Genomic DNA, 12983 nt, shown 5'->3' with positions numbered 1-12983 from the left:
GCATGATCTGTACATGTAACGTGGCATTACCTATGCATGTCAATGTTAGGATGTGGTATGGATGTAAACATTCTTGATGTTTTGAGATGGTGTTGGGTGATGTGTTTTGAATTGGATTGGCCTGTTTATCGTATGAAGGTCCTATTTGTTTGTCCGACTTTGCAGGTGTGTTTCAGTGACCAGTTGCCTGTGTCCCCTCCTCAATGTTGTTGTCTGAGCAGTATGACATTAGTGATGTAGCCTTGTTAGCCATGCACGTGAGGGACCCTGACGTATGCAGCATGTGTGTATCGTTAGTGCTGTGTGGCTCCTATTGCTGTTTACTTAGGCTTATGTATGTGTCAGTTATGGACATTCGGCATTTGAGTGTACTGGTACCTTTGTCTTATTTCTAGGAGTAATTGCAGATGTCACCCTCACCCCCTAATTTAGGTATGTATGTTCCAGGGTGGGGTTTCTGCCATTTGGTACTATAGCTGTACATAGATGAGAGGTGTTATTGTCAACTGTGTTTGCAGTTTAGTTACAGTTGTTGTATTTGATACTGCATTACAGATAGGGACCTAGTTGATGTAGAATAGATTTTGCAATACAAGTGCCTGGATGTGGATTTGAGGTAGTGTCCTTCCCACCTGTCACTGCTTTCCCTTGGCTCTCTTGTTGTAATTACAGGATGTCCCCGTGGGACTGTTGTGGTTGCTGTATTTTGTCGTGCCCCAGCTTCGGTCAGTACTGGGCATGCCCCCCTGCCGTGCCCCTTTCCCCATGCCACTTCATATATGTGCTGACTTACATGCATTGTGTAGTAGGTATCCCCCCCGCTTACAGTCCCCATTATTGTATTATGATTCCCCATGCGACTTACCCTGCATGTGCGTAGTGTTGTGGTAGTCTGCGCTGTCCAGTCCTTGAATCCCTGTGACGATCTCCTCCGGGATGACGGCTGCGACCATCTCCTCCATGTGGTCCAGGGCCTCCTGTTGTGCTGGACTCCCCCCTCCAGTCTGCATTGCTGCCTTCCTGTTCCTGGCCATTTTCTCTTTGGTCCTACGTTTGCAGTCATGCCAGCGTTTCTTACACTCGGTGACTGTCCGGCGTTCTTCAGCCACACTGTTAATCTTGTCCACAATTTGTTTCCAGATGGCCTCTCTCCTACTGAGTGGCAATTTTGAGGAGATGAAAAGTTGGTGCTGGTGTTCCGTCACCTCTTTCACCAGGATTTCCTGCTCCTCTGCACTGAAGCAACACTTTCTTTTTTTTTTTTAAATGTCCTGGGTCCTGTATGCTTCCTCCTGGCTGGTTCCTGGTCTGCTCTCATCCTCCTGGGGTCTGTTGGGGCATCTAGGATCCATTTTGGGTCTCCTCTCCTGAAAGGGCAGTTTTCGCGCAAAAATGTGACGCAATTGCGTGAAAAAAAACAGCGTTTTCACGATTGCGCTGTCGTAAATCGACCCACAGTGATGTGCGTCGCATTTACGTTGGTTTCCTTTATGACAGACCGACGCTGTGTGCGTCACGAAATAATGACTCCCACCTGTTGGTTGCGCCGCCGTACGTCAAAGTATAAATTTGACGCCCGCATGGCGCATCCAAATGGCGTTAGACGGCGCAAATTTTTTTGACGCAAAATTGCGTTAGCGCAATTTTGCGTCAAAAAGTATAAATATGGCCCTTAGGGCCTTATTTATACTTTTTGGTGCAAAACTGCAGGCAGTTTTGCCCCAAAAAGTTTTACTCCGGCTTGCACCATTTTTTAGCACCAGCTGGCCACCATATTTATGGAATGGTGCAAGCCGGTGCAAAGGGTAGGCTAGCTTAAAAAAAAATTACGTTAGGCAGTTTTGAGTCAAATAAATGATTCTGACCAGATTAGCATCATTTTTTGACGCTAAGGGGCATATTTATACTCTGTTTGCACTGAATTAGCGTCATTTTATAATTCAGTGCAAAACTAACTCCATATTTATACTTTGGTGCTAGACGTGTCTAGCGCCAAATTTATGGAGTTAAAGTCATTTTTTGGAAGTGGAAACCTACCTTGCCTCAATGAGATGCAAGGTAGGCGTTCCCGTGCAAAAAAATTACTCTATGGCCTTAACACCATATTTATACTCCCATGTAAAAATGGTGCAAGGGAGGGAGGAGGGGTTAGAAAATGGGGCAAAGCTTGCTTTGCCCCATTTTTTAAGACCTGGGTCAGGGCAGGCGTTAGGGGACCTGTGGCCCTATTTCCATGGTGGAACACCATGGAATAAGCCCAGAGGTGCCCTCCCTAGGCCCTAGGGGCACCCCCACCCACAATAGAGGGACAGCGAGGATCGGGGACCCCATTCCAGGTAAGTACAGGTAAGTGCTTTTTATTTTTGAAAGTGCCATAGGGGGCCCTGAAATGGGCCCCCATACATGGCACAGGGTGCAATGGCCATGCCCAGGGGACCCCTGTCCTCTGTGCTGGCCATTGGGGTGGTGGGCATGACTCCTGCCTTTTCTAAGGCAGGAGTCATGTGGCATGGTAGGGTTCTTATTTTTACTCTAACCTGCCTAAAGCCATTTTTTGGTGCTAAACCCTCGTCTTCTATACTGCCAGCCCCACCCGACTAAAGTCATTTTTTAAAACTCTAGCCTACCATTTGCACCGGCTTGCACCATTCCATAAATATGGTGCCCGTCTGGTGCACAGAAATGGTGCAAGCCGGTGCAAAACTTTTTGGTGCAAAACTGAGTTAGTGCAGTTTTGCAGCAAAACGTATAAATAAGGGCCAATATTTTGTAAGTTTGCGCCACTTTTGCATCATAAAATGACATTAATGTGGTGCAAAAAAAAGTTTAAATCAGGGCCTTGGTGCTAGATGGGTCTAGCACCAAAGTATAAAATGGAGTTAGATTTGCACCGAGTTAGAGTAAAAAAAATGACACTAATTCGATGCAAACAGAGGATAAATATGCCGCAGAGTATAAATATGCCCCTAAATATGGCATTAAGGCCAAAGAGTCATTTTTTTGCACGGGAACGCCTACCTTGCATCTCATCAAGGCAAAGTAGGTCTCCACTTTCAAAAAATGACTTTAACTCCATAAATTTGGTGCTAGAGGGGTCTAGCACCAAAGTATAAATATGGAGTTAGTTTTGCACCGAGTTAGAGTAAAACAATTGACACTAATTCGGTGCAAACAGAGTATAAATACGCCCCTTAATTGCAGCAGCCGCATGTTTAGGAGGATTTTGGGCACCGGCACGTTTTTATTTACTAATTAAACACTGGCTTCACCACATCAGTCTGGGTGGTATATGAACTGAAATCACAGGAGAATGAATAGAAGCAGACTACAAAAGGAGGAAACATAAGCAAGTAAAGCTCAACAAATGCAAGATGGATGTCACTCACTACAGGGCCAAAAAAAGATAAAACATAAGAAGACAAGAGGGGCAGATTTATGAAACGTGGGCCTACCATGTGTGTGCCATATTTAATATACGGTGCACCATGGCTGTAGTAGGGAACTAGCATCTGAATTTTTTATGCTAGTTCGGCACTTTGCAGGATTAGCATAAAAAATTCTGATGCTAATCCTGCAAAGCACCCAGAGGCCCATTGAAACCAATAGGAGCCCCCTTTTAATGCCTGCTTTAGATTTCTTTGCACCATTTTTTCGAACCTTCTAACGGGGGCATGACCCCTTTGAATACATTAAGTCTGACGTAGGCATAATGTAGCACAAAGGGTTACAAAGTGACGCAATGCATGTTTTGCACCTCGTAAATTTGGCGCAGCAATTTTGGCCTCGTTGGGACACATTAGTGTAAAAAAATTGACGCTAATGTGGCGCAAGGGGGCGCTAGGGGCTCTTAAATGTACCCCAAGTGTCTCTTCAACACCACCTACATTGTCATGGATAGTATTCAACTCCAGAACTGCAAGCACAAGGACGTAGGTTTATACTACAGGCCCACACAGGAATCTGCTGACTTCTTTCTATTGTAATGCCATAAACAAGTATGACTTGCTGAGACATGCACATTTAATCAGAGAGAGACCGGTAAGAATCCATAATCCTTGCTTAACTGTACCTACTGTACTAGGAGTGCTAAATTGATGTCAGCAAACATAAAAAGACTTGATTTATAATTTTCATTTGTAGGACCATACTGTTCTGAACAGTTAATTCATGAATCAGGAGAAATGTCCTACTTGCTTAGTTTTCGTGATGAATGATATAATAATGAAATCTCGGCTGGTGTACATAATCTTTTATTTGTATGCTGTGCAGGGATACATTTAGTTGGTCTGGGACTGCAGCAGAGATTGCGGAACAAAATGAAAGACAATAGCAAGAATGAGAATGTGTATGGCTAAAAAAAGGCTTGCTGTAGAATCTTGTTTCGGTTTATGTAGAGTTCTTCTGCCTCCCACGGGAAATACCGTTTCATTGAGTATTATAATTGAAGCAAGACTTTTCAAAACAACGAGGGTCAGATTTAAAGAAAGTGGCACTATACCCACTGCAGCACCACTTTCCTTGCGCCCAATAATGCCCCCTACTGCCACCATGTGTGCTCCATATCTAAGATACGGCACACCATGGGGCAGGGTAGGGGGCAATAACATCAATATTTATGACGCTATTGATGTTCTATTCAGGGTTAGTGCCAAAATTCTGGTGCTAACCCTGAACAGTACATAGGGGGCCATTGTAAAAAATGGTGTGCCTCCTTTTAATGCCTGCTCTGAGCAAGCGTTTAAAGTGCTGAAATAAAAGGTGCCAGGAAATCACTTAGAATGCCTCCCTTGCATACATTATGGCTGGCGCAAGTATTATGTAGCACAAAGGTTTACAAAGTGGCACAATACATGCAGTAGTGCCACTTTGTAAATATTGCATGCTGCTTTTAATGTTTTTAAAATGTATTTATTTTGTTATTTTTTATTAGGAAAGGAAGACAGTTCATTACACATAAATAAAGAGGGAAAGAGGAATCTCCAACAGTACCATACATTCCATATTATAGTGCCTAGCACCATATATCCCTTTTCCTCCTATCTAGATCAAACCCAGCCTTCAAAAAGCCCCCATAATTTCTGCCTCTTGCGCCTGGCCGACCTCCCCTTTCGTTGATATAGTGCAGTCTCTAATTGATATATAGATAAAAGTCGTCCCAACTACTGCTGGCATGAAGGGGGCTGCAAATCTAACCATGCAGATGCCACGCATAATCGATATACAGCCATTGTCACAAAAATGAATGCTTTTTGTGATTTTCCCCCTCTTTCTGCTACACCTAAAACCATAGTTTCAGGCGTTCACACCACCTCATATCCTAGAACCCAATTTAACACCTGTTGAATCTCTCCTTTCAACAGCTCCAGTTTAACACATGTAGCAAACATATGACTAATAGTCGCCCCATACTCTTGACATCTCGGACATAGGGTACCCTCTAATCTTCCCCATTTAGCTATTTTAAATGGGGTGTGATAAAAATCATATATATAGTCTTAAAGTGCTGTGCTTGTAATGCTGAAGACATTAACATGGTATATCCGAGTTCAGGGGATTCATAAAACGTAATACCTCCTCTGTTAAATTTGCTTTCCCACTTCATGCTACATTTCTCAAGATCATTAGGTTGCTCTGAAATAAACATTGAGTATAAGAAACAAATTGACAATCGGACCTCCTTTGTTACCATCTCCAATAATGGGTTCTTTTCAAACCCCTTAACCCCTCCAATTTTTTTGCCTAAAAAAATCTCTTATTTGTCAATATTTCAAAAACTCCCTTTGCCCCAACCCATACCTTCCTCGAAGATCCTCAAATGATATGATCCTATCTCCTTCATAAAAGTCTCCTAGTCTTCAAATTCCCTGTTGAGCCCACTTAGCAAAGCAATGATCTTTGAAAATCTCTGGAAGAGTAGAGTTATTGACAGTTGGCATATACCGATTAAACCTTCCTAATCCTGCATTTTTCCACCATAGGTGCCAGCCTTTAAATTCAGCTTCTAATACCTTAAACCGAACTTTCTTACAGTAGCTAGGTTCCACCATTCCTAACAATCCTCCGTTAGCTACTGATCCAATTAACAGCTTGAAATATTTGGTTGATATTCTTCCCCAATCAAATCATAATTCCCCACCATCAACGGTCACATATATTGAAAAGCCGCACCTGCTTGATAGGGTTTAAAATTTAGGACCAACCATCCCACCTTCTCTCTAGGTATAGACATCCATTTACTGGCTCTTCTACTCCTGCCATATGCCCAGATAAATCTGTTTACTAACCGCTCCATTGCTGTGAACCATGATTTTTCAAAAATCAAGGGAATAGCTAAAAAAAATATAGGGGGTCATTACAAGCCTGGCGGACGGTGTTAAATGTGCGGTAATACCGCAAACAGGCCGGCGGACAAATAAAGGGAATCATGACCCTGGCGGAAACAAGCAGCGCGGCTGTCACCAGCAACAGATAGGCGGAAGCCAATGTACCGCCCATAGTATCACAACCCGCCAATCCGCCACCTTTTCCGGGGCGGATTCACCGTGGATAAAAACACGGCGGAAACAGCTTTTGCAATGGGAAAATGCTCACCTTAACACATCCCATGAGGAAGGAGAACAACATGGAGTCGGAATTACAAATCCTACCTGCCCTTCTCTTCCTACTCATCTATGAAGACCAGCGCCGGCGGTGGCGAAGACAACGTGAGTATTGCACCTACGACATAGGGGAGGGGGGAGGCAAAAGTTAGGGGGACACGCATGAAACACCCCCACCCTTGCATATTACAACACACACACCAATGCATTTCCAAACATCACAGTAACAACCCACAACCCCTCCGGAAGAATGCAAAGACAAAACGAAATCAGTTCAAACATTGTAATGTATCAATATACATGTGTTAAATATATACAGATATATATAAACTCACACAAAGGTATATACATTACGAGAAGCAGTGCAGATATGCACATCTCAATGTCCATGCACCACAAGTCCAAAAATGCATGGGCGAGGCCCACACAAGATACCTGTCCACAAATGGAGAGAACACTGCTGGGGCATCAGAGAGAAAAACAACAGGCACCTCAGGGGGAAGGGAAGGGGGGGAGCCTCAGCCGGATTACAGCACCACGCCACATCCACGACGGGGCTCCATGCCCATTGATGCATCCTGGGGAGTGCAAAGCCACAGTCTCACAAGTCTTTACAGTGGGTGGGTTGCCCACTGAGCAATCCTGGGGAGTGCAAAGCCACAGTCTCACAAGTCTTTACAGTGGGTGGGTTGCCCACTGACCAATCCTGGGGAGTGCAAAGCCACAGTCTCACAAGTCTTTACAGTGGGTGGGTTGCCCACTGACCAATCCTAGGGAGTGCAAAGCCACAGTCTCACAACTCTTTACAGTGGGTGGGTTGCCCACTGACCAATCCTGGGGAGTACAAAGCCACAGTCTCACAAGTAGATAACAGCCTCCACTGGTTCTGGAGGGGGAATGGTGCCCAGAGTGCTTCATCCTGTGAAGGACAGACGGAGTGGATGGATCTCTCCACTGGTTCTGGAGGGGGAATGGTGCCCAGACTGGATTAGTCTCCCTGTGACAGTTCCTGTCCCGTCACTGTCCCAGCTGCACATGGGATAACGATGCTTGATGTTGAGGTCTTTACCTTCTTCAGCGGTGCTTGCCCTGTTCAGCGGTGCATGCCCTGTTCAGCAGTGCTTTGCCATGGCAGTCTCTGGACTGTTCAGCGGTGCTTTGCCATGGCAGTTCCTGGACTGTTCAGCGGTGCTTTGCCATGGCGGTCTCTGGACTGTTCAGCGGTGCTTTGCCATGGCGGTTCCTGGACTGTTCAGCGGTGCTTTGCCATGGCGGTTCCTGGACTGTTCAGCAGTGCTTTGCCATGGCGGTCTCTGGACTGTTCAGCGATGCTTTGCCATGGCGGTCTCTGGACTGTTCAGCGATGCTTTGCTATGGCGGTTCTTGGACTGTTCAGCGGTGCTTTGCCATGGCGGTATCTGGACTGGGCATTGGTGTGTTGCATGACGGTCCCTCATTGCCCAGCGGGGCTGTGGCTGCCGGGGCCCTCCTGGCCAATGCCAATGGCGGTGGTCTCCTGACCAGTGACGATACTTGTGCCCTCCTGGGCAATGACTCCGGCGGTGGTCTCCTGACCAGTGACGATACTTGTGCCCTCCTGGGCAATGACTCGGGCGGTGGTCTCCTGACCAGTGACGATACTTGTGCCCTCCTGGGCAATGACTCCGGCGGTGGTCTCCTGACCACTGACAATACTTGGGCCCTCCTGGGCAATGACAATGGCGGTGGTCTCCTGACCAGTGACGATACTTGGGCCCTCCTGGGCAATGACTCCGGCGGTGGTCTCCTGACCAGTGACTATACTTGGGCCCTCCTGGGCAATGACAATGGCGGTGGTTTCCTGACAAGTGACGATACTTGGGCCCTCCAGGGCAATGACAATGGCGGTAGTCTCCTGACCAGTGACGACGGTGCTGGCGGTAGGCCCGGGCTCCGGGAAGGATGCCACCCTTCTCCGCTGTGATGCTCACACCAGGCTGTGCAGACTTCTTCTGGCCCTTCTCCACCTTTGGAGGAGTCACAGCTGACTCTGCAATCCCCCTGGGACCCCTGTGAGTTGCTTTGCCTCCAGGAGTCTTCAGCCGGTCCTGTCGGCCACTTTCCAACTTCAGAGCCTTTACAGGGGGTGAATGCCAGTGCCTTGGCTCTGTGTCACACTGCCTGCCCTGGTGGCCGGTGCACTCCACACACCTTGAACAAGCACCACTGGTACTGGAGGCTTTTTGGCTGAGGCGCTATGACGGGACTGATGAATTGGAGGGGTGGGGGTGGGGGCAACAAGGTCAACTTTGCAGAGGGTCAGTTTCTGACGGACACTGGGATGGGTAGTTGAAGGGGGTCTGGGAGTGGAGGAAGAGGAGGTGTCACTTTAGGTGTTTTGGGTGCAGGTGCAGGTACTGGAGGCTGTCGTGAAGTGGATGGATGTTGGGTGTGTTGGTGCCCGCGTTTGTGTACTTTGGGAGGGGGCGTCACAGACACACTGGGAGAGGACACAGGGGACGTGTAAATGGGAGTGGAGGTTGTGAGTGCAGGTGAGCGGGGTGGGGTGCTGGGTGTTCTGGTGCGAGTCCTGGTGCCTGTAGATGTAGTGCATGCAGGTGAGAGTATAGACGAGACTGGGAGGGAGGAGGGAGATGACGAGGAGGGGGACACAGTGGAGGCAGTGGATGTTGCTGTGTCTACATGTGGGTGATGCTTGTGTGTGTGCCTGTGGGTTCTGTGGTGCCTATGTTTGCCTGAGCTACTTTTGGGTGTTGAGGTGTATGCATGCTTGTCTGATGGTGTGCTTGGGACAGGCTGGGGTACAGGGGATTGGGTCTGAGTGGAGGAAGTTGGAAGGGGGAGGCTGGAGACAGGGACAATGGCTGCCATCAGTGATGAGGCCAGAGATTGCAGGGTTCGATGATGGGCAGCCTGACCAGAATGAATGCCCTCCAGGAATGCATTAGTGTGTTGCAACTGCCTTTCTACACCCTGGATGGCATTCACAATGGTAGACTGCCCAACAGTGAGTGACCTGAGGAGGTCAATGGCCTCCTCACTGAGGGCAGCAGGGGTGACAGGGGTAGGGCCTGAGGTGCCTGGGCGAAGGTGATGCCCACCCTCCTGGGTGAGCGGGCACGGGGTGAATGCTGAGGGGCTGCTGGGAGGGCGGTGGTGGTAGGGAAGGTGGCGGCTGTACCTGTAGAAGTGGGGGGCACAGATGGTGCCGCCACCACAAGGGAGCTCCCATCGTCGGACGAGTCTTTGTCGCTGGTTGGTGATCCGGTGACTGATGTGTAGCTCCCCTCGCCCTCCGTCCCACTGGTGCATTCTGAGTCAGTGGTGTGGCCCTCCATGGCCATGTGGGATGCAGCTCCCTCGTGCCCCGGTGCCACTGTACCTCCACCTGATGATGCTGATGCACATAAGAACAGGGAGAGTAGAAAAAGGGGGAGGGGACGACAGAAGAAAGACAGGTTGAGTGCATGGCTTACCGCTACCGTTGGCGGACAATACAGACACAGCAGCCCCCTGCACTACGCCGTGCTCTTGGCCTCTTCAGAAGCAAATCCTGCGATCGGCCCTGCACACATGGATGCCACAGGGGCATCTATACCTGTACTTGGGCCACTACTGAGGTGGGATGGAGGTCCACATGCCCTACATTACGGAGGGGCCTAGCCTACGTATTTCTGCCTGGCCTAGGTACACCCACAGCCCTCCTCCCTCAGCCAGCCCCTCAACTGCGCAGCAAGTACCCAGAAAGAGGTTGTACTCACCCCCTTGTGTTTGCTGTGATGCCCTCAAGCGCCCATCCAACTCAGGGTAGGCCATCGCCAGAATCCGGAACATCAGGGGGGTTATGGTGCGACGGGCACCCCTCCAACGTTGGGAGGCCATCCCCAGCTGAGCCTCCACCGTCTTCTTGCTACAGCGGCGAATGTCCTCCCATCTCTTCCGGCAGTGGGTGCCCCGTCTCTGGTGGGCCACCAGGGTCCGGACTTCCTTGGCGATGGCACGCCAAATGCCCTTCTTCTGGTGGGCGCTGATCTACATGACATGCACAAGGGAAGAAGAGAAGTCATTACCAACTGAACCGTCGATGTAAGTGTCCCCCCTCCCTACCCTTGTCATGTGGCACATGCATTCACATGCATACATGTTCCCTGAACTCAGCCCCCTTCCCTCTTACAACCAGCCCTCTCCACCCAGGCTTAGCCCATACAACGTGCTCCCTGTGTACTTACCTGTTGGTCTGGAGGACCGTAGAGTAGCGTGTACTGGGGGAGGACCCCGTCTACTAGTTTCTCCAACTCCTGAGCAGTGAAGGCAGGGGCCCTTTCCCCAGACGCAGCAGTCATCGTCGCTTCCAGACCGAGGTCACAGCAGCGCTTGCAGTGTAGGTCCTCTCCTGTCGAAGATCAGGTATCAAGTGATTGAACAGATAGAAAATGACGGTCACGTCCACGGCGGTGTTGTCAACAGCGGTGCGTATCATCACCGCCGGCGCACCTGTTCATTGGCTCCTGGGACCCATAGGGTCCAATGTTAACCATTGCAACATTGCGCCGCGGTCTACGACCGCCTACCGCGACGGTGTGCAATGCCAGCGCAGTTACCTCCCAATCCCATTGTCCCACTTTAGAGGTCAGGCCTCCGCCATTTCAGGGGACCACATGGCTTCTTTTACTACTGCGTCACACATAGCTAGGCCTACACTCAACACACATACAGGAAAGGTTTTGTGTTTGGTGTCATGTTCTGTGTATCTGTGGGTATATACCTGGAACTTTGTTGACTCGGTGGTCGCTGTTGTCCTTCCTAGGCACCGTCAGCTGGGACAATTGGGAAGATGGCAGAATACTCCAGTGTACCGACCGCTGGTAGACCTGTTGACAATGGAGGAGCGACATTTACTCGTCACCTAAAGGTTTGACAGTGCCAAAATCGAGGAACTATGTACCCAGTTGGAGCCAGACCTGATGTCACCAATCCGCCATCCCACTGGAATTCCCCCTGATGTTCAGGTGCTGTCAGTGCTCCATTTCCTTGCAAGTGGGTCTTTTCAGACGACAGTGGCCATGGCATCTGGGATGTCCCAGCCTATGTTTTCCAACGTGTTGTCCAGAGTGTTGGCTGCCCTGCTGAAACACGTAAGGAGATACATCATTTTCCCTGAGGTGGAGGATTTGGCTACAGTGAAAGGTGACTTCTATGCCCTTGGACATATCCCCAACATCATAGGTGCTATTGATGGGACCCATGTAGCTCTGGTCCCCCCCACAGGAGTGAACAGGTGTACAGGAACCGGAAGAGTTATCATTCCATGAATGTACAGATGGTATGTTTGGCAGACCAGTACATGCTATGTTCCCTGGCTCAGTGCATGACACCAACATCCTGCGGAATAGCAGCATTCCTTATATGATGGGTCAACTCCAGAGGCACCGGGTGTGGCTATTGGGGGACTCTGGTTACCCCAACCTGTCCTGGCTACTGACCCCAGTGAGGAATCCCAGGACCAGGGCAGAGGAACGCTACAATGAGGCCCATGGGCGGACTAGGAGGGTGATCGAACGCACCTTCGGCCTCCTGAAGGCCAGGTTCAGGTGCCTCCATATGACAGGTGGTACCCTATTCTACTCACCGAAGAAGGTGTGCCAGATCATCATCGCCTGCTCGATGCTTCACAATCTTGCTTTGTGACGCCAGGTGCCATTTCTGCAGGAGGATGGTCCAGATGACGGTGTTGTGGCAGCTGTGGAACCTGTGGAGTCTGTGGACAGTGATGAGGAGGAAGTTGAGGAAGAAGACAACGACAACACAGAGTCAGTCATACAGCAATATTTCCAGTGACACACAGGTGAGAACATTTTCATTTTTACCATTACATTCATTCTCACACGTCTTCCTCTATCCTGTGTTTAATTTCATAGCATTATTTGGTAAATAAGTTGTACCTTTCCATTACGGTTTCACAGGTGTGGTTACCAACGTGTGTTATCTGCTTGCATCCTTCAAGGACTTGTGATGTGTGACATAGGTATGTTGGCTTTACAACTAGAAACGCATTTTGACACTGTCATTGATAATACATTTTACCAAATCACAGACTGACTCCAGATTTTTTTGTGGTTCAAGGGTGTTTATTAAAGGGCTCAAAAATGGAGGGGGGTTGTACTATGGTGATGGGGGACGGTGGAGGAATGTCCATGGCAGAGTCCAGTCCATTGGTCACACAGGTGCACTGCCCATATGGGCATAGGAAGTGGAGCTAGGGCAGTTAGTGGTATGGACAGGGTAACAAAATGTGACAGTGGGAGGACAATCAGAGTGGTCTCATTTCCTGGCGGGGGTCTTGCCATCTTGCTCTGTCCTGTTCCTGGATCTCAGGGACCGCTT

This window comes from Pleurodeles waltl, chromosome 7 (genome assembly GCF_031143425.1).
Source record: "Pleurodeles waltl isolate 20211129_DDA chromosome 7, aPleWal1.hap1.20221129, whole genome shotgun sequence".
NCBI lineage: Eukaryota > Metazoa > Chordata > Amphibia > Caudata > Salamandridae > Pleurodeles > Pleurodeles waltl.
Note: the sequence above shows the minus strand (reverse complement) of the source record.